Source organism: Centruroides sculpturatus, unplaced genomic scaffold, assembly GCF_000671375.1.
Source record: "Centruroides sculpturatus isolate CEXI.00-Female unplaced genomic scaffold, Cexi_2.0 scaffold1775, whole genome shotgun sequence".
Lineage (NCBI taxonomy): Eukaryota > Metazoa > Arthropoda > Arachnida > Scorpiones > Buthidae > Centruroides > Centruroides sculpturatus.
In genome coordinates, this window is record NW_019385932.1 from 46026 (window position 1) to 67385 (window position 21360).

General features: G+C 33.5%; 1 long non-coding RNA gene across 3 annotated transcripts; it reads right to left on the bottom strand.

Annotated features, from left to right (window-relative positions):
* Nucleotides 1–3703: 3703 nt before the first annotated feature.
* LOC111612649 lies at nucleotides 3704–19390 on the bottom strand. Of its 3 annotated transcripts, none has more exons than XR_002754646.1 (3): nucleotides 15696–19390; nucleotides 11703–15531; nucleotides 3704–11569 (listed from the first exon to the last, which is right to left on the bottom strand). It is a non-coding gene; the product is annotated as an uncharacterized LOC111612649 (long non-coding RNA). The 3 variants fall into 3 exon arrangements; XR_002754648.1 differs by having other exon boundaries at nucleotides 11703–15202; nucleotides 15482–19390; XR_002754647.1 differs by having other exon boundaries at nucleotides 11703–11937; nucleotides 12014–19379.
* Between the last annotated feature and the right edge of the window lie 1970 nt (nucleotides 19391–21360).

Below are 21360 nucleotides of genomic sequence, written 5' to 3' on the forward strand. Positions count from 1 at the left end.
CCAGTGTCCCAAAGTCGAAGGTATAAGGTTACATATCTTAATCACTTTTACGATTATTATTTATGAAAGTTTATACACTATCCCGGAGAGGGCAAAATGCTCCGTTTTCCTCTCTTTGGAGCACAAATTGCAGAGTATTGTAAAGGAAAGTTAGATTAACTGTTATCTCCGGTGCATGAAATATTTGATGGAACAACTTTTATTTTGTTGATTGTTATAAATTAAAATTAAATACTCAGAAAATAAACGACTGAAAGCAGATATTAATTTTTGGTATTTTAAAACAGCATTGTTTTTTAAAGAAAATAATCCGAAAAATATGTTTTAGTGGGAAATTCTTTCAATTTGAAAAATGAACACGGATAACTGCTGTTTACAAATGCGTCTCAATTTGTTTACACATTATCACTTCCTCATTCCAATGAAAAATCTTTGATTTTTCTCTCATTTTACAATCAACTAATTTCATAAAAAGCCGGCCTGGAGGAGGAAAAAATTCTTTGCTCTATTAGATTAGAATAAATTTCCGAAAAATGAGTTAAATTCCAGCTTTGAAAAATGACAAATACGTTTTATATTTGAAGTAGGATGAGGATTGTAACGAGTTTTCTAAGGCATACATAATAAAACACAAATACATGAGATTAACATGTCTATATACTGCTGTACAGTACCTACAAGCATGATAGTGTGTGTGTAAAAGGTCTATAAGCACATACATGTAAAAGTGGTATGATTATATCATACCACTTTTACATATTGTAATTTTTAGCTATTGATATAATCTTAGCCTTTACAGTTGGAAACTCGAATATTCTTTATAAATCTGATCATAAAGATTAAGATTTACAGGTTTTACAAGTATAATATTGGAGTTTAATATAATCTGATCTTCACGTCGAATTCCAATACCTGTAAAACCTGTCTAAAACGAAAAAATAATTCGGTACCGTGCGATTCCGGTTTATACAAGATTCACCGTATTAGAATCTCTCGTGGAGAATTTAAATTTTAACTCAATATTTATTCATGCGATAAATTCATTTAACTTCCGTATTTATTGGTTATAATAATAATTTAAACAATTATTATTATTATACAAAAAAATTCAAGACGTATGAATTCCATTTGATTTATTCAGTCCATTGATAATAAATATATTTTATATGCAGTAAACCTGTACAAAACAGCCTGCCAAACCAGAAAAAATACTCGTATTATGTAGGTTTTACTGTTAAATTCTCAAAAATTACACACACAAAAAAACAGCTTTTGCAATGCGAATTAACTATTGTTAACAGACGTTGCATATCTTGCCAATACTACGCAATCCTCACTGCACAAATATATTAATATAATTATAATCAGAGTTTGTTTAATATTTTAAAATATATTTCAAACATTTTACAGGTGTAAATTTCATTTATATAAATCTTGGCTAGAGGATTAATTTTTCCAGCTGGAAAATATACTTAAAAATCGAATTTAACAGCTTGAATTTTCTGATATATGATGAAAGACACGGCAACTTAAGTTATTTCACAAATTTCAAAGATTAATTTGTTTAATAAAACTTTTTGCGTTTTACATTACGATAATTACAAAAAAACACATAGCAACGAGTTGCATAACTTTCCCGGCAAGAGTTAAAATTGTGTGTAGCGCCATCTGTTACGAGGTTTTTATTAAAAACTTTTTATACTATTATTATAAAAACGCAGAAAGCTTAACTTTGAAGGTAGAAATGAGTTTTATTTATTATTATTTTTAATTGTAAATAACGAGTAAAATCATAAGACCGATCCCACTAAAAATATGACACGTGACCCCGATATCTCGCCATCCCATCGACCTTTAACCACCAAAATTTAATAGCATCAACGCCGCTAATACACGAACCGCACTGCGAAATTTCAGAAATTTTTTACAAAAGGCACAGGAGTTATTAACCTTCAAAGTGAGTGAACAAAATCGTGGTACCCCAACACAAACAAACATCCATACATTAAAAATGGGTATTTTTTTTTTATTGCTTTTGTATTTTTGGAGGTCTGAAGTCCAAAAATGTAAAGATCTTTGTGGTCACTTTTTTTGATCGATTGTCATACTTTCCCTCTCTTATACATAACAGCCGGGAAAGTAATACTATAATTACAAAATGGCGTCTAAATTTTCTTATTTAAAGCGCTAAATACACAATAATTTTACTTAACAGAAGTCAAATTATGTTTTGGTCCCTCCGACTTAAGTTTTGACCTAAAAATAAGTGCTTTTTTCGGTAAATTCAACGTATAAAAAAACTTTGAAATTCAATATGACGAAAGATCGTGTTTCAAAATATGGAGTTTTGAAACGACATTCAAGTTCGAATGTCGAAACTCCATATTTTTCCTTCCAGAGTAATACTGTATTCGTAAATCTATCTTACGTCGAATTATCTGAAGAATGGGCGCGAAAAAACAGAGCCAAAAATGAAAACCGAAGGTCAGAAGCCCGATTTTAATGAAAGATAATTTCACGTGACCTCTGTTTCTAACAGGGTTCACTTAACTAAGGCATTCCGTCTTAATTTGGCAATGATTCAAAATTTCTCCTTTAGATAGAGAGCTGGCATCAGTAGCAGGGCTTAAAAACTGGCGAAATTTAAGTATTTAATGGTACAACAATATCACTTTGTTTGTATATTGGTGTACATTCCGAGCGATATTCGTGGTCGATAAAATGTCACACAGTTTGATAAAACGTATTTACACACGGCTCGAGTCTGAATGAATCGAGAAAACAATATTGGCACTTGGAGGTTGCCGTACGAATTTTAAAATCAAAATATTTAATGATTATTTATCTAAGAATGCAAATGGGAGCAAAAATTACGTAGATTAAGTTACGTGTGAGCACTTCAAAGACAAAAATGGCAAAAATATTTTAAATTGCAACTAAGGTTTGGCCCAAATGGATTTGATGTTTTTGCAACTTATCCAGTTGGGCCAAATTTAATTGCAATTTGAAATATTCTTGTTACTTATAAGTTTGTTTATAAGGGATTTTTACTTTCTCGGCTGTTATATATAAAACATAGGGAAAGTATATCTATTAATTAAAAAATGGCCTTCCTAATATTTTTACATTTTTTGATTCGGAGATCTTAAAACGTGAGAAATGCAGAAAAAGTTAGGGGAATTTTTCTGTTTATGTGGGGAAATTTACCGTAATGTGGGGAACTTTGCTCTTAAACAGGCTACTTTACAAATCACATTTACCGAGCTGTGGCAAGTAAAATATAAAATATATTTAAATGATTCATATTTTACTTACCACAGGTCGGTAAATGTGATTTGCAAAGTGATGCAAAGTATATACTCCTTTAAAACCAAAGTAGCCCACATTATGGTAGTAATATGTGTAGGGGAACGATTTTCTTCACCCGATTTCAAGCTTGATAACTCCTGTGTCCTTTGTCGAAAATTTCTGAAATTTTGCAGTGAAGTTTGCATATTAAGAAGAAATGTTTCTAGAAATTTTCAGGAAAATCGTACCGTTTGTTCGGAAGATACGGCCCACTCCTTTAATATCTCCCGAACGAACTAATCTGGAGACTTAAAAGTAGCAATTATTACGGATGAAAACAAATAACGCCGGGAAAGTTCTGCAACAGCGTTGCCAGTTTCTTTAAAAAAAATATATATATATATATATATCCGATACGTTCAAAGTTTTTAATTCATAAAATAAAAGTTAACTAGTTTAAGCTGGTACTTATCAATAGTCCAATCGATTGCATCACGAACATTAGCATCCTAACGCGGTCGGTAATTGGATTTTGGCAATGGTCAATTTCTCAACTTCCTTATATTACTTTAACATAGCTTTAAATCATATTTCAAATCTGAATTTCTAACATTATCGTATACAAATTTAGATATTTAAAGTCACATTCTTAGATGTAATCAAATATTGGAACTGGCAGGGGGAGGAAAAAATCAATTCTTACTAAAAAGTTAATCATTATTATGATTATTGGATTAAGGCAAATATTTTTCTGCGCTCGAGCCGAAAAAAAAACTCTAAATATCATCAATAGTTCATAATTATAACGTTTCGCAAGTGTTTTATGACGCATAACAATGAATTTCTCTTAAATTACCGAATAAAAATGGCGTCAATTTATCAATATATTTTTAAAACGTTTGTTTTTTTAATGTGGTGTGCGTTTTTAATCGAAATTATAATTTTACAGGCAGTTAATTTAACCGAAGCATGCGAGAGAAACCCGAAGCGGCAATTTTGCTTACCGGACAAAAGATGGCGCTACGCTCTCATCGGTTTTAATGTCAAAGTGTCAGTGAACTGGCAATATCGAATTTTCACTCCCACCGTCTAGACTGACGAATAAAATATTGCGAGAGAAGGCGTTGGGATGAACATTGCTATTCCTTTTGCCGTAATATAGTTTAAACTAGCTTACGTTTATTCATATCTTTAGTAAATGTAAGTACCTGAGAACACCAGGGGCATTATTTCGCTGTATTTCGTCGCACTACAAACTCGGGCCCTTACCGATGCTCTTCCTTAAATATAATTACATAAAATGGATAATTAATCGAGTTTCAGCGCTCGCTTTTTGGTTTATTACTCGAAGTACGCGGTAAACATCGTACGTTCTTAGGACCGAATGCGTCACGTGACTGCGAAGGCGGCCATGCGTGATAAATAACTAAATCGGGGAAAAAATTATTTTTATCACGTGATATACCCATTTATTATCACGTGATCAATTAGATATTACAAGGTCATTTTAAAGGAGAGAGAGACGTTTCGGAAAATGCATCGTGGGACAGAAACCACATGGGCTAAGTTTAACAAGGATTATTTGCCTATAGCGGAATAAAAAAAATCGATCTTACCTTTTTTTTTGTGCAGATCATCTCCGGTATTCGAACCGGGAGTTCTCTTATTTAATCGTTTCTTCCGTCTGGATGATACATGACGTTATACGATAGCCGCTGTCACACGCACAAGAATCGACGGATATCTTGTGCCGTGTCCAGCAGCTACTGTGGACGTCTCACGTGAAGAACCAGCACGGTGACAGCTTTTTTTCTTCAGACGGCACAGCGAAGACGACGATACTCCCACGTCTGTACCTTGCGGTGCTACGGACATCCGATAACAGGATAAAATAAAATAATAATAATAATGGCACATTCTCCCGCTTAGTTAAACAAAGCACGGTCTAGTACCGTATATATTCATCGAATAGTCTTCGTTGGTACAACTCTAGCGGGTATCCTGTGTTGTGGTTCCTGTTTTGAACCCAATTGAAAAGACGTTTAGAAAACAGTATTGCAAATTTTTTTAAAAGGGTCATGAGAAATGGAACACAATAATTATTACAATTACAATAATTGTAGATAGAACAGTTTATTCTAGAATTGCTGTTGGAACACCCACTCTTTCCTCTTTTCCAAGCGAAAAATCTGGCAGCCTAATTAAGATCTAAAACTCTAACTGCAGACTGTTACGTCATATAAGGCATGTAAAGACAACTGAAGTACTACTACTGAAATTTTTTTCTTCGCACTTCTGGAAAAAAAAACTATATATAAAACACGCCGGTAACAGGTCTGACAAACAGTATGATATCAGCGCTTTCTCTGATTACACGATCACTGGTTTCCCAACTGCCCGAGATTCTTTAATATTTAATCGTTTGAGTATTCGACCTAAGGACAAGAAGCCAGGGTTTATAGAACTCTTGCGCCTAAGGAAGGAAGGGGAAAAATGGCGCAAGCTCAACCAATTCGCGACTAAATCGATATTCGATTCGAAATAATCGTTGAAGTTCCATTTTCTGACTAATGACTGCCAAATCATAACGCTACTTATGCGCAAAAAAAAATGATGATCCTTTCTCGACAAGCATAATTTCCAGTTGCTATGCCAACATTATACGCAACCCATTAATGTTTCATGGCTACTATTTTTTCCCTTCGTGTTTCTTGCACGTTACGGGTTGTACCACGCATACTAACTACCGTTCGCATGATCAGAAGCATCATTAAATAGTTCTCCCCTTTTTTTTTAACCCGAAATTCGACCATTTCTCCGCTGGCTGAAATTTACATCTGAAATTTTTTCAGTTTTGCAGAATTGAGTGCCATTACGAAGCACATAACTAAGCTGGTGCGTAATTATACACCACTGAGTACAAAGTTACTTAAGAACACGAGAGATCCAACTATGGAAATACTAATGAAATTTCGAACAAGACAGGAAAATAATAGACCACTTATCTTAGCACATTTATAGAAAACTTAGTTTTTAAATATGTTACACGTGAAATACGTAACAAGAATCCGAGCTCAACGTACAACAACACATGAATCAGGGAACTATTCTCGGAAGATTCGTCACTACCCAATTTCGACTTGTCTAGGGTGTTGATTTTTTTCCCAACCACAACACTAAAATTTAAATATATGACATACTAAGAATCAAAGTTTTGAAATCGCGCACCTGTAGCAGCAGCCAGGCAAAGGAGTGGAAATAAATAAATAAAAAAAAAAGATATTGCACCAAGCGTCGATCAATTGTAGCAATATATAAATCTTTTAAACAAAACTAAATATCGATCGATCAATTTTATAAAGAATTTTTTTTTTAAGAAGAAACGGGACAGTCGTACACCCTCGTTACAGGCGGCACCTGTTCAAATTCGTAAGCAGTTTTACAAATTTCTCGGAGATTTCTGCAAGACAATATTAACTAACCTTTGGATTTTGCTGGAGTGTTTTCGTGAAACAAACGCATTCGTTCCACGCAACGATTCTCGGAATGGCCAAAATCATTAACAATTTTTACAAATTTTTCTAGTGGAAGCGACGCGTTGTTTTTAACCCTTTGATACAAAACGGGCAGCGACCTTTAAGGGATTGTGCCTAGGGGTAAGAATGCCTTTCCAACATCGGAACGCAGCTAGTTCTGTTTCGTCATTCTCTACTCTACCGTACACTTCTTTAAAAAAGTAAAAAAAGAACACAGAACAATTTAACTACAACTTGTAGAAGGCGTAATATACAATCCTTACCCAACTGCGTATTCCTCTTCACCCGTGTGAAGATATCATTTCTACTTTAAGCGTAACGTTTATTTGCAACCCCAATTAAGAGTTTGGAAGTAAATGAATTAAAAACTCACCGTTAAAAACAGAGGAGACTTTTTAAAAAATCCCTCTAGATCGGGCAGAGACGATCGAGACTTCAGGTGAAGCGTACAGAAACGACCCTCGGTTAGGCGCATGCGTAATAGCCGTCGACTAGGTTGTTCATCGCAAAATTTTCGTCGTCTGCTCGACCAACTTTTGCGTTTAGAGTCACTCGGACCTTCGAAGACGTCCCGAAATCCCCGTTCGGTCTATAAACCCAGCTTCCGTCGTTTCCCCCCTTTTACGTTAAGCTCCGTCACGTGACGTCAAAGGAATTCCCCCAGTTGTGATCTGTAATACGGTAGGCGGCACCGGAAATGCTGTGAATATTTAAGAACCGATTCAATGCGTCATTCCGCGTCGTAACATTTAACTGTTTAATATGGCATTATCCGACCAGATCCAGACGTTGCAAGACAGATTACGCCCGGGGCTAACGTACCCCGTTTTCCTTCGGCGTGCGTAGGATACGATAGGAATTTCGGTACATTACGCGCTGTCGATCCGTGCGACGCAGTTACACAATAAGAAACCATGCGCCGACTTTAACGCCAAATTGCGTAGACGATTCGATGACGAATCGATAATACTCTGCACTCTACCCGGGTGTCAACATTAAACTACGGAACGTTCTAACCTCACCTTTTAAACTGCGAGCAATGACTGGAATGGAACTGCGTTACTCACCTTGCAAGCTGGCCAAGACACCGGAATTTAACAGGCGACGTTAACCCGAGCGTGCGTCCTTCCTAAACTTACTAAAAATCCCGTGAAATACACCCTCCCCCCGACGTTAATACCAGGAAGGTTAGTTAAGCCTAACCTACTCCCATACTCTTACCTTGCACACGTGCGACTCGACTGGAGCATCTCGAGGTGGGAGGAGTCGCGTCTCGTGCCGTATTGCGACGGCGCTGCAGGTCACATGACCCGTGCGTTTCGGCCGGTCGCGCACCACGTGTGTCGCCATTTTCTATCCCCTCCCTTTGGCAGCAATGCGGCTCTGCTTTTTTTTTCTTTTTCTTTTTTTATTTTGCTCGACTGCTACCGGATCGATTTGACTTTTTCTACGGAATTTAAACTGGAATGTCTTGGTGGTTTTAGTCTCCGACCGCTTTTTTTTCTTCCCCGTTTTAACGACAGCAACGAATTTTTTTTTAATATATTTTTATTTTTGTTATTTTTGGTATTTTTTCCGTCTTTTGAATGATTAATTGTACGTGGCGCGATCGGGCAATTTCACGATAAGTAGAGTTTATCAACTCGAAAAATTTCGGCAGCTTTCGGAAATTAAGAATCACCCTTTAATTGTGAACTTAAGAGAGACAGAGCAGTAATTTTAATTTTATTTTTATTACTATTATTATTATTAGGAAATTTTGTTAGGAATCCCAAATATTTGTTTTCTCTCCTCTTTTTCGGATACCGTGGATTTTTATGAATTTTCGAGTGAGTTAGCCAGACGTTCTCTATGCTTTTTATTGAACTTCCCCACTGGATTGCGGATTTTATTGCGCAACACTAAAAATATCCGGAGAAGACAAATTTTCTAATCTATAAATTACCACTCTGGCCTTTTTCCTAAACGATCTCATCCGCTAATTGCCAAAAACGCAGGAAAGAGCAAATTTTGGACCACTCTTAAGGCTGACATTTAAAAAAAAAAAAAAAAAAAAAATGGGTCAAATTTCGAACGCTACCCGAACTGAAATTTACTTTAAAAAAACAAAACAAAACAAAACAAAAATAATATGTAAATGGTTACAAAAATTAGAATTTATTTCGTCGGATCGTTTCGAAATTTCGTTCGGCGCCGAGTGTAAGAAATCGCATTTCGTGACGAATTGTTCGGAGTTACTGGGTTCAGACGCATTCCAACTCGCCGACGTCACTTCCGGCATGGTTCAACGTCCTCGTCCACCTGGCGGCAACCCGCGCTAATAGAGTCGGTTACGTTTGAATTCCGTCCGATTCAAAACTGGACGCGACTTTTATAAAAGAGGTCGGGATTTAAGGGAGCGTGAGATAAAAGCGCTACTTAATTGCGGGAACTGACCGAAGAGTTCGTTTCGCACGTTCGGTCCCGTCACGTGATTATCGATAGAAATGCCAACGCCCTAAATACATATATATATATAATAAAGATCCGAGCCGAATCGAAATTAGAATTTTAAGATGGACGAGATGAGACAGAAAGAATTAACTTTTAAGTGCAGGCATATGAATCATATAGATACGATCAGAAATAGAATGTCGATATCGTCTTGCAAATCGTTAACTTTAAAAAAAAAAAAGGCCGGATTTCGTAGTTTTGAGATGAATTTTTCACGTAAAAAATCGCATTTATTTATATATTAACGAATTTAAAACCTTATTTCGAGCCTGCAAAGTACGTATCGATCTGCAAAGAAGTTCTAAACACACAAACAACCCGTATTTAAATCGTCAGAAAGAAGTTAAATTTCCCTATCGATCAATATTATTATCAGCCTATATTTTACAATATTAGAAAAGTATATTTAGAAAAATTATTCGTAATAAATTTTATTTTCTTCTTGTAACTTTTACCATTAGATAAGGTTCGGCGGAGGATTACCCAATGGGCGCGCGTGACGAGGGCCTCGTCGCTTCGAGAGGCCTCGAAAATTACGTAGCAAAAAGACAATACGCTTTTAAAAAGGCATTATTATACAATTATGGCAGCATTATCGATCAATTTGTACAGTTAAAACCATGAAATTTAACGTTGCAAGTCGTGTATTAACTAGACAAATTAAATAAATAAATTATAAATTTGGTATTATTTAAGGATTTTATTGACTTTTTCATTCAAAAACACAGTTTTGCATAAAAGATCTTATGTGAAAGTTGCTCTTAGGGCCTTAAAGGAACAGTCCACAACTAATAGAGTTATGCCAATTTTGATGGGATAGCTTTAATTAATAATGATCCTCGATTAAAAAAAACTACACCTCATTAACTATCGTTTATTATTATCTGAGGGCTGCAGTTTGGATTTTCGAACCGCGGATCAATCTGAATTCCGATCAGGTTTGTAAACCCGAGATTCTAGAAATTAGATCATTGGCATTCAGCGAATGGCCGAGATAAAAGATTAACACTTCTAAAAGTCATAGAGCGTTAAAAATACATAAATCGTTAGATGAAAAATTTTCGTCAAAAATTCCGAGATGATTTTCTTATCTCAATTGTATGCCAATCATCTCTGCTTCCTCATTTCCGTTTCCGTCGAATTCGTCGCGCTTCATTACTGGACCGCACCCAACTACATCGTATGAACTAAAGAGGTCAACGTAGACAAGGTCATACTTAGAAACAATTTGAGGTCAAAGAGAACGCCGTTCGGCTCAACAAATACCGTCATTCGTTAAGTATCCGAATCTAAATTAAGACCATGTAAAATTTACGAAAAATTCAACTAAATATCAATAATAATAAGCAAATAATCTAGATTTGTCTTCTAGATAAAGGTAATTTGCAAGCTTGCATGAATCATTTGCTTAAATCTACATACGGCGAGAAATTTACCCTGAAATTTTATATAGAAAAAGTGTAAAATCGATGAAATTTATCGTTTTTTTTTTAAGACTCTAAGAAGCATTTTTACTATAAAATATTTTGTATTAAGATCGTTAGGGATCAGACAAAACCGCAAAACGCAGATTAAGATCTATACTATTGTGACGTAACATTTTCGAATATCGTATACGAATAAAACCTTAAAACTTAAGTTTTTGAGAGGTCAAGAACCTTGACTTTCTCCAATCGATGACGATCGTCTCAGTCACTTGCCACCCTCTACCGGAAGTTAGTCCGACACCAGGTGTGAAGCAACCGGAAGTGGCCATCGGAACCGAGACGTAATACTGGAATAATTATATAAATCGATTTTTTTTTTGTAGTGTAGAGGGGGATTAAAACAATGGAATATATTTTAGTTATTACTATTGTAGGAATAACTCTTCCCTCTTAAGAAATTCTGTCAGCTCGAGTCTATCTCGAGTAAGAAGATTGATTCCATATCGCTTATGGAAATTACTTAAAATAGAATATTGTTTAGTTCAATGAAACACTGGACGTTTGCCAAATTGTTTTCTTTTTAGTTATATTGCATTGTCTGGTTATCACTCTAAAAAAAAGAGCACTGACCGAGACGGAAGAAATACGGCGGAAGAAGATACTCTATAACGAAAATTGATACTCAAATAAATGGAGAATTTTATTAACAAATCAAAGTATTTTTATTCCTTGTGAACATGATATAGCTTTTCCGAATCTATTAAGAAGCGTTTTGAATATCTGATTCGGAAACTAATTACACAACGGTAGACTTAAAGGAAAATCCTGTACAGAAAAGTAGGAATTTTGAAAATCATAATAAATTATTATTAAGAGAATGTAAAAATTTCAGTAAAGATTAAGAATTTTATCTGTAATGATTTAATTAATTAATTAATTAATTAATACAGCGGCGTACTTGTAGGGAGGTTGAATCCCTCCACAGGCTTTATGGTATGCTTAATTTTTCTTCATTCTGATTGTACTGTACTTTCTACACAATCTTCCAAGATCATCCTCTGAATGTTATGGTACTTTATGGTATCTTATTCTCCCACAGATTTTGTGGTAACTTTAATTTTCCTTTCTTCTGATTGTACTTTTTAAACTATCCTCACACATCGTCCCCCGAGGAAAACCTTATAGTTACATCACTGAATCAACATAAAAAATGTTAATTTTTACAAAAAATTTCGTGAAATTCAATGGTCATTGTACTAGTATACACACCATTCATTGTATGCTTAAAAAATTATCAAACAATCGATTTAATTGTTATCTTAAATCACAATGGTGAGAAATACTAATTTTATCGCTTCTCAAGTAATATTTACGCTGTCTTTTCGGCAAAATAAACAAAACAAACGCATTGTCTTTAATAAGACGAAAATTATATTTTTGTAATTACTTTTATCTTTCCAGTAATAATTTCGAAATAAACATTTAACTTGTTTAATAAACCAGGTATCTGGTAACATTTGAGCTAATCCCAGAAGCAGCAAGCAGAATAATCAAGAAAGTTACATTTAAACAGAATGTGCGGCTAGGAAAATTTCCCCAGGCATAATATGCGTGGGATTTCACTGTTTCCATTGTTCTTACTCCCCATCAAAGGAATATATTAACTTAAATACTAAATGCTTTGAAACAAACCGACTAGAATATGACATACACTCATTTGCCGAATGGTTTCTGGTCCACCATTCAAATTCATTATCTTAAGAAATTCTTAAGTTGTTGTTAATAAAATACATTCTGTTATAGTAATTATTATAATATTTCTAAAGTCACGCGATATAGAAGATTCAGCGGATACAACTAGATGCTAAACCTTCTAATGGCATCGACATTGCTGCACTTATTCGTGCCACGTACAGATGTGTCTGTTTCCTTTCTTCTTAGCCATCTAATTTGTTCCTTTCATTATTTTTTAATCTGAAATATTAGGATATTTCCGGTGAATAAATCCTCGACTCCGATATTTCATTCCTACTATCATTATGAGCAACCGGAAAGACGTTATCTTATCAATTAGATAGACGAAGTTGTTGAGCTGATATTACTAGGCCTACTTCATTTTTCTTATCTTGAGCCACGCAAACTGTATCCTCGGTTTAACAAACGATGATCAGATGCGGGCGTCAACCTTCTAATCTCGACCAACAACACCATTAAAAAGTGTAAAACTATGTGCCACACACGAGAATGTGGCTGCAACGGAATGTAACACTAAACGTTGTGTTTAGTATTGTTTATAAATTACTCTTCTGTGTCTTTACGCGTTTATCCGAGGAGGCCACGTGAAGTTTTCGCTGCAGAATTGGGCATCACATTCATCTAATAGAACAAACTTTGAAAGGCGTCGCCATTTTGTCCCATTTAAAAATTTTTAAAAGTAACTAAAAATTAGAGTGGAGAGTCTGAAGATAGCTTTCTGTGTTATTCTAAATAAAGAAAAAAAAAATAATCAAATTTCTTCACTCTATCTCGACTAAATTGGCAAGGTCACGTATTAACCATGGTGACCTTTGACTTTTGACGCCCTCGCCTGAAAGTCTGAAAGGTTTGCCATCCCACTTACATTACTCCCATTTTTCTCCGCCTGACCAGTGGGTGTTTGTCACCAGTCGCGTTGCTATAGAAACCGTTGCTCCCATCACTACTACTGGCCCTTCGCCTCCGCTAACAATCACTAACCAACCATTGTAATATTTTTAGTCAGATTTATTTTACGAAAAGAAACTTCCGATTAAAAAGTTTTATTTATTAATCGACCCTTAAGACGAGATTATCGAATGTAATGTAAAAGAACACGTGCTCGTTATAGTACGTCATTGGTCGATTTGTCGGAACGTGACGACACCAACTAGTGACGTCATTCATTTTCCGTTACGACAAGGTGACGCCGTCTATATTGAAAAATTTTTTCTCAGGATCAAACCGATGTCTCTTCTCAAAGGAAAGGCTTAAATGTTCTTTATAAACTTATTTTATTAATTATTTTTAATGTAACCAGTTTAAATTGTGTTTAATAGAAGCTTATTTTAATTTTTTTTTAAATATCCTTTGTATGCCAGGACATTGTTAAGCTTAAGATCTATTTTTAAAAACACAATAGGAGCCTGCAACGCGTAACCCTTAATCGATAAGCCCGTAAACACAGGGGAAAAAAAAAGAAATATATTAAAATTATTATATGATGCGGATAAATTTAAAATTAGAAAATGAAATTCGCCTTTTATTTCAGAGGGGAGAGTGGCAATGGTGGGATGATGCCGTGTAGGTTTATGAATGCAAATGAATTGGGAGTAATGCCCTGGAACATGGATTTACATTTGTAAATAATGTCTGGAATCAAAGGCTATTGACGGTAAATTATTCTCATCCGTACACGAGACTTGCAGATAAATGTGTTTGCCAAAACGAGCATTGAGAAACGTTAAGGGGGCTTCTCTCTATTTTGGTATTTCTGATTTAATAAAACGGGAGAAAATTTATGCGCTTTTTCTTTTTACTCGGATATATAGATTAATATTTTCGATCGATACTTTACGGATAGACAGCCATGCGAAAATTAGTTGATCCTGAATGAATTTAGTCGAGAAAATTTCAAATGTAAACAGCGCGGATGGCATCCGTTTTCAAAATCGAAATCATTAATTCATGGCTTTCGTGTTAATAACTTTATAACGATTACGGCGTAACCTGCGTAAACCGATCGAATGTCTTTCCGGTTTCCGTTTTAGACAGGTTTTACCGTATACGTTTGAATTGATTGCCGACGGCTCTTCCACTTAATAAAAGTTCCATACACTAAAACGCTCAGACAATAAAAATTCGGTTTGCAAAGTAAGAAATAACAGTAATATTTAACAAAATGATAAACGTATTCAATAAATTACGCTTGCATTATATAAAACAATAAGCAGTTTTCATATTTATTACGAAATTAAGTATGAAAACAAGGCTAAACTGTGTGTTTCGTCATCGATTCGCCAGTCATCATCAACGTTTCATAATATAGTCCGAATTAGGGCTTTAAACTATTGTATCCCTAATATTGATTTAAGGTGCTAAGTGTGATCGATAACGTACAAAGCATTAAAATAATTTCGATATTCAAACATTAAGTAGAATTACATACATACGTACAGAAACACTAGACCAATTCCTATATTATATCATCGAGACTAAGCCATAGATTAGAATAGAATAGAATAATAAATAAATATTACTATACTCTAATTAAGAAGAAATTTTATATAACTAAACCCGCCTGTCAGACGCCAAATGTCTGATAGGGGTTACTGATCGATTAGTTAGGTCTGGAAAGGAGGGGAATAACTTATAAGCTACGGAGGTGTTTTCGTACTTAAGGTGTCCAACACTTGCTTTTTCTCTTGTTTTCTGTTTACTATCCTAAATAAAAAAAATCATATTAATTTCCGATTTAAAATTACATATTCATCCTTATTTTTTCTTTATATTTGCTTCGTGTAGTGTTAAAAATAAAATAAATTTGTTAAATATCAAATATTCATCGCGTGTATCTCAACTCAATATCTTGGGGACAGACTTAACAATACCTTTTTCACAATTTCCACGAAGTTCCCTAAGTATCACGTTGATAAAATTCATTAACAAGGAAGCTAAAATTATGAAAATTAACCTTATTATTGGAATAAACACTTAACCCACCTGTAAAATTAGAGACCTTGTAGGTGAAAGAGAACTTTTCTAGCAAATATCTGAACATGAAAACATTAAAAAAAAAGTTAGTAACGTTGTTATTGCATCAACACGAAAAGCTGTGAATTGCGTGTGATACATCCACTATCGATTACGTCTTATCGTCCAATCAATTGATCAAACTGAAAATAACTTTAATCGATTCTGACAAATAGAAGCTTACCTTATTTAACAGCAAAACTTGTTGCAACTATACTGTAATTGTTGAATTACGTAATCAATGAATTCATTCCCGTAAACAACGGAAGTATTTCCTATATTATTACATCCATACGTAAGTACAGTCGAGTACACAAAGTAAATTCTAAGTTATACAATGTTAATAATATATATTGGCTGGTCGTTAAACCGGCCGACATTTTCCCACGATCGAGATTTATTTATAAATCATTATGCACGAACTAATTAATTCTGCATCGCCTACTTATATTTATAAATAGAATATAATTAGACAATATAAAGATGGGTATCATCTAATTTAATCATAAAAGTTGTATAATTTACACGTAAACACAATTCCCATTTCAAAATAAATCTGTTTTGACGTGGAATTAACTGATAGAAAAGTGCGTTAAGATAAGATTTTTTTATTTTTTCGTTAATTTTAATCGTAAGAAACTGTGTAAAAAGGCAATTTCTTGCAAGGTTCTTGCAATTTTTCTCGTATTAAACTCTTTCTAATTATTAAATAAATTATTGCTCGTATATTAGGTTTATCTTTCGTAATTGTTGCTAATATGTAAAAGTCATATTGTGTCAAGATCACCCGAGATCACTTTCTCCGTTTGAGAACGTGACCTTAATTCTAATAAGAGCTTTCTCCACATTATTAACGGTAAACCAGAAAAAAAAGAAGTTATTTTTGAAATTTATATTTAACAAAAATTAATTTGCTAAATTTATTGGAAAAAATTGTTAAATTTTACACGATTTTTTTCATTTTTCCATTCTTTTAAGACACTGTTGTGGGCATTCAAAAAGGGAAGTAAATGCACTTTCCCCGTGGAATCGAGTAAAAAATTCTTTCCTTTATATTGTAAATTTGTATACAGTAATATACTGTATAGATGCAATCCTGTATTTTATAATTTTCTCGTGAATACCCAAAAAAATTAAATAATTAAATAAAAAAATATATACGTCTTCAAGCTTAGTCTCCCTCCTGTAAAACTTTCTTCAGATCCCATGCCCTGGTTCCTTAAATACCTAATGGGATAGATGGATACCGTTAGCAAATATAAAATTCGAACTGTAGAAATATAAAATATTAAAACCATATATCATCCGAAACAGAAATTATGAAAACTTTTTCATGGAGGGACATTACTCAGATTTAACATTATTGATGAGTCGCGTAACATAAATTTGTTCATCTTTATATGACACGTTTCACCATTATAAAATTTATACTTTGAATACAAAAAATAAAACATATCTAAATAAAAGAGGGGGAAAAACATATTAAAATATAGTACATTATTAAGATAAAGTGAAGCAAAATTCCACAAAAAAAAGCAACAATTGATGACGTATTTTCACGTAAATTTATGTACTAACCGACTTAGTTATTGATGTCGATAAAATTGTACTTTTATTAGCTAGCTTTAGCCAGGGGTGAAAAATTCTCAATGAAATTCCAACGTAGGCGGGTCGTACACAATATACAATAGGTGCAACTTTTGTACGCTTACAACACACGTAGCCTATATAAAAACCATATAGTTTATGAAGAAGATCTACTGTACAACGTAACGAAGCAAATATTGAACCACAAAACATGTAAATATTTTGGTAAAAGAAACGAATATAAACAGAGCATTACTTTAAAGATATTACAATTTATAATTGGCCTATTATATTTTCGAAACGATAAGATCCCTATGGTGGCATATATCCCGTATATTATAAATTTAAGGAAGATTAAAACGATTCTAAATAGATAGATAATATAACGATTAAGAAAAGTTTTCATTAAGGAAGCTATTAAAATTATAAATCTACTTATTTCAAGGGAATATGAAAACTAACACACTCACACACTCGACTTCTTAAGTAGGTTATACAATTACAATCTCATTACTGTGATATGATTAGTTCTATAACTTTTATAAACAACTTTCATCATCATATATCCGATTTATCTTATGATTCTGCCTGTTATAAGAATTGCCATCTTCCGTTGCTGCGATGATACCTACGGGGAATGAGCGCGCGGTACATTTTAAACATACGATGACGATTCTTTAAATTGATTTACTATCATTTTAAGTTAGATTTTTACAAAATAGACCTTTTCTATATCCAGTGATCGACTAGGCTACTTTAGGTCTGAAGGTCGAACTGTCAAAGTACAAGGTTATGTACAACATAAAACAATAGGAATGGACAGGAAACGTTCTAGACAACAGACTTTGATCTGATTGGAATCTTTTTCTCAAAAAGTAAATTCCATTTTCTATCTTCAAATTTCAAAACTTTCTTCCTGATAATATATAATCGATTAAAGATATTTTTATAATATCCCTCCTGACAGAAAACTTATTTCCGAATTTTAATAGTTTCTACTACCTCCTATGAGTGAGTGTTACTCGCCTATCATATCTTTTGATTTAAAGCGTGTATCTAATCAAAATGTCCAAATATATACGATTAAAAAAGCATTCGATCTGATAAATTGGGGTTATCATCTTTCAACTTTGGCACGGAGTTTGGCTTGAAAAGTTTTACTTACACTCTGAGAGACAAATAATTTCAAGCTTGCATCCTCCTCCATTCAACCGTGTATTAGCGATTTAAAAAGAAAGAAAGAAAAAAAATACAGAAGTACAACCGCAATTTAATTATAAATATTTTAAAATATATACATTATCCTTAAATATTATAAGGAAGAGAGATCGGGAGAGGGGTTCGAAGAGTAGAAGCCATTGATATTAAATAGGAAATGTAGGTTAAAGCTTCTCTTACGAACAAGAAATCGGATTCGAGTCCGCTTAAATCATCTCGTTTACTCGATTAAAAATCTTTTTGATTTATTTTTAGTGAATATTGAAATTAAATAAACCAGAAAATAGCACGGGAAAAGCCTCAAATTAAATTCAACTACGCTAATTACTTAACATTCTTAATGGTTCGAGTTTAGTGAAGGAAAGGAAAAATGGGGGAGAAGATGACAAAAAAAGAGAGAAAAATCATAAACAGCCTATTAAATTAGATGCAGAAAATTATGAAAACTTCTAAAAATAACATCGGCAATTCTAAATGAGTTACATAAAAATTACTGCATTAAATATATTTTGCTACGGTAAAAAAGAAAAAAAATGGCGATCTTAATTCAGATTTTTGTATCAAATCATTATTTTATTTGATTAAATAATTCATTCTAAAAAGATTTAAACGTGAAATAAAATAAATTGGTAAAATAAAGCGCAGCGAAAGGGTGTAAGAGCGAGAAAATTCGGAACAATCGCCATGTCGGCAAACAGGTCAACGACCTCTAGCGGAGAGTATTTTTTCCTTTTGTCGTCTGCGGAACAACAAAATTTTGTAATCTTGTTTCTCTACTTTATAAAAATATACGAAACCAATAAATAAGTAATTCGTATTTATTATTTGGTGTATTTTTTTCCCTTTCGTTTCCTATAAGAATCGATAATAATAATAAAAAATATCTATTAAATTTAATTTCCTTCTAAGAAATTCAAATTGCAATTTGTGATGACAACACGGTAGCAGACGACGCCTGGTTTACTTATAATTATAACAAAATAAAGTTTGATTATTCGATTATTTAACTTTCTTAAATTATCGCAAATAATAATGAAAAAAATCATAAAAATAAAGAAATAATTTTAATTATAATTTTAACGAAAAATTTACGAATTGAAATTTTTATATATACACACGCACATACATATATATATATTTTTAATTAAGATAATTTAATTAATATTATAACGCAATTATTATTTATAATAATATTTAATTCTCTCCCCAGAGATAGCGATTATTATTATTAATAATTTGCTTTTTCTTTTATTTTTTTAAATATTTATTTTTGAAAATTCATCGACATCATTAAAAACTCGTATATGGTAATTAATCGTTAAAGCGAGGGGCGTAGCGAATTGTTCACAATATAGAGAAAAATAAGCGATATTCGTGTATCTATCGGCTCAGCATGCGTTCCATTCACAGTCGCAGCAAATTCCCTCGTCGCCACACCCTCCCCGTCTCTGGCTGTTGACCCGTCTGGCAAGCTGCCGAATAGTGGCTCTAAACAGCGTTACAGCAATGCAGACATCCGACTTACCTTCTCGGCTACCTCATCTTGCACCATCGCCCCTGTTCCTTTTCGTTTTTCGTTCCGTTCACCCGCTATCGAGGAAAAAACGACGCGTCGAGAAGACCTTTAACTTCTCTAGCAGATATCTCTCTCTCTCTCTCTCTCTGAATCGCTCGCTCTCTCGACGTGACGTCACGAAATTTCGGGAAAACGCGTCCGACAGATGTCGCTGCTTACAGCAGACGAACGCTGCGTAAGCCAGACGCAGTGTTCGTCTTGTGTGTTTTTTTTTCTTTCCTTATTTTCTTGTTTTCTTTTACTATGATGCCAAGGCGCATGCTCGTTTCTTGTCGTCATAGTAACCTTACGTTCCTAAACTGAGTAGGGGTGGGTGGCGTCGGCGTTCCTCATTTGACTGAGACGATTAGTTTTGGCTTAGTGGATCTCAATACGGATCACGTTTTATTTAATTTTAATAAGAATTATTTTTCAAACTTCTCTTTAAAACGTAACGGCCAAAACATGATACCGATATTTACAAAAGTGTCGGTTTTTATGCCGGTATAAACAATTTTTAATTAAAGAATTCCAAATATGCAATTTTAGCCGAAGCGGTTTTATATTCTATCGAAAATATATATTTTTAACACTTTAAAAATAAATATTGCAATTAATTTATATTTTAAAAAATAATAAATAAAAAAAAACAGAACGTTTCCTGCTTAATTAGCATTTAAATATACTTTGCGGTTTCTAAAATAAAACTTTATTATTCGATTTTATTAAATACAAAGGCCGCAGAATTCTTCGAAAATATGTATTCAAAATAAGTATTACCGTTGTGACATCATCAGAATTCGTCATCAGTTACATCAAAGAATTGTAAATACGTCATAGTCGCTTTCTTCCGGCGATTTTTCGCATAATTAAATTCGCTTCCTGTGACGAAGATATCGGTACTGGTTCGTACCTTCTTTCATTATAGCATTATACGTATATGCGTGTGACTTTTTTTTTCCTATTTTCTTTTTATAAATATATATATAAATGTTTCTAATACAAATTTTTATTTCCAGATGAGAAGAATGAATATAAGCAACATGGTTGCCATAATAATTTCGTTACCATAGAAAATCGTGACCGAGTAGATGTTTTAATAGTGGGTATGACGACATTCCACTGTCCGACTGTTTGCGTGATGTCAAGAATTTGAGTTTTTCTTCTTAAGTCTTTTTTAAATGACGTGATATATCGGATCACAATGCGATTTGATTAGGTAGAAATTCTGCAAAATGTTTTATAGAAGTTGATGCAATTTAAAAGAAAATTCCTATTAATTTACTCATGTTCTAGTAACTTATAATACTCATTCATAATATTGTATCTGTTCTATGAAACACCTCGTTGACGTTTCTACTAAATTTCGAGTTGCTTTTTACTTACGTAAAATTGTAAAAAGATCTTTAAGGAAATTTTTATTAAATTAATCTCGAAACACAGATGTATACATGGTGCTAGTTCGGTTAAAGTGTAGATAGATAGTGTT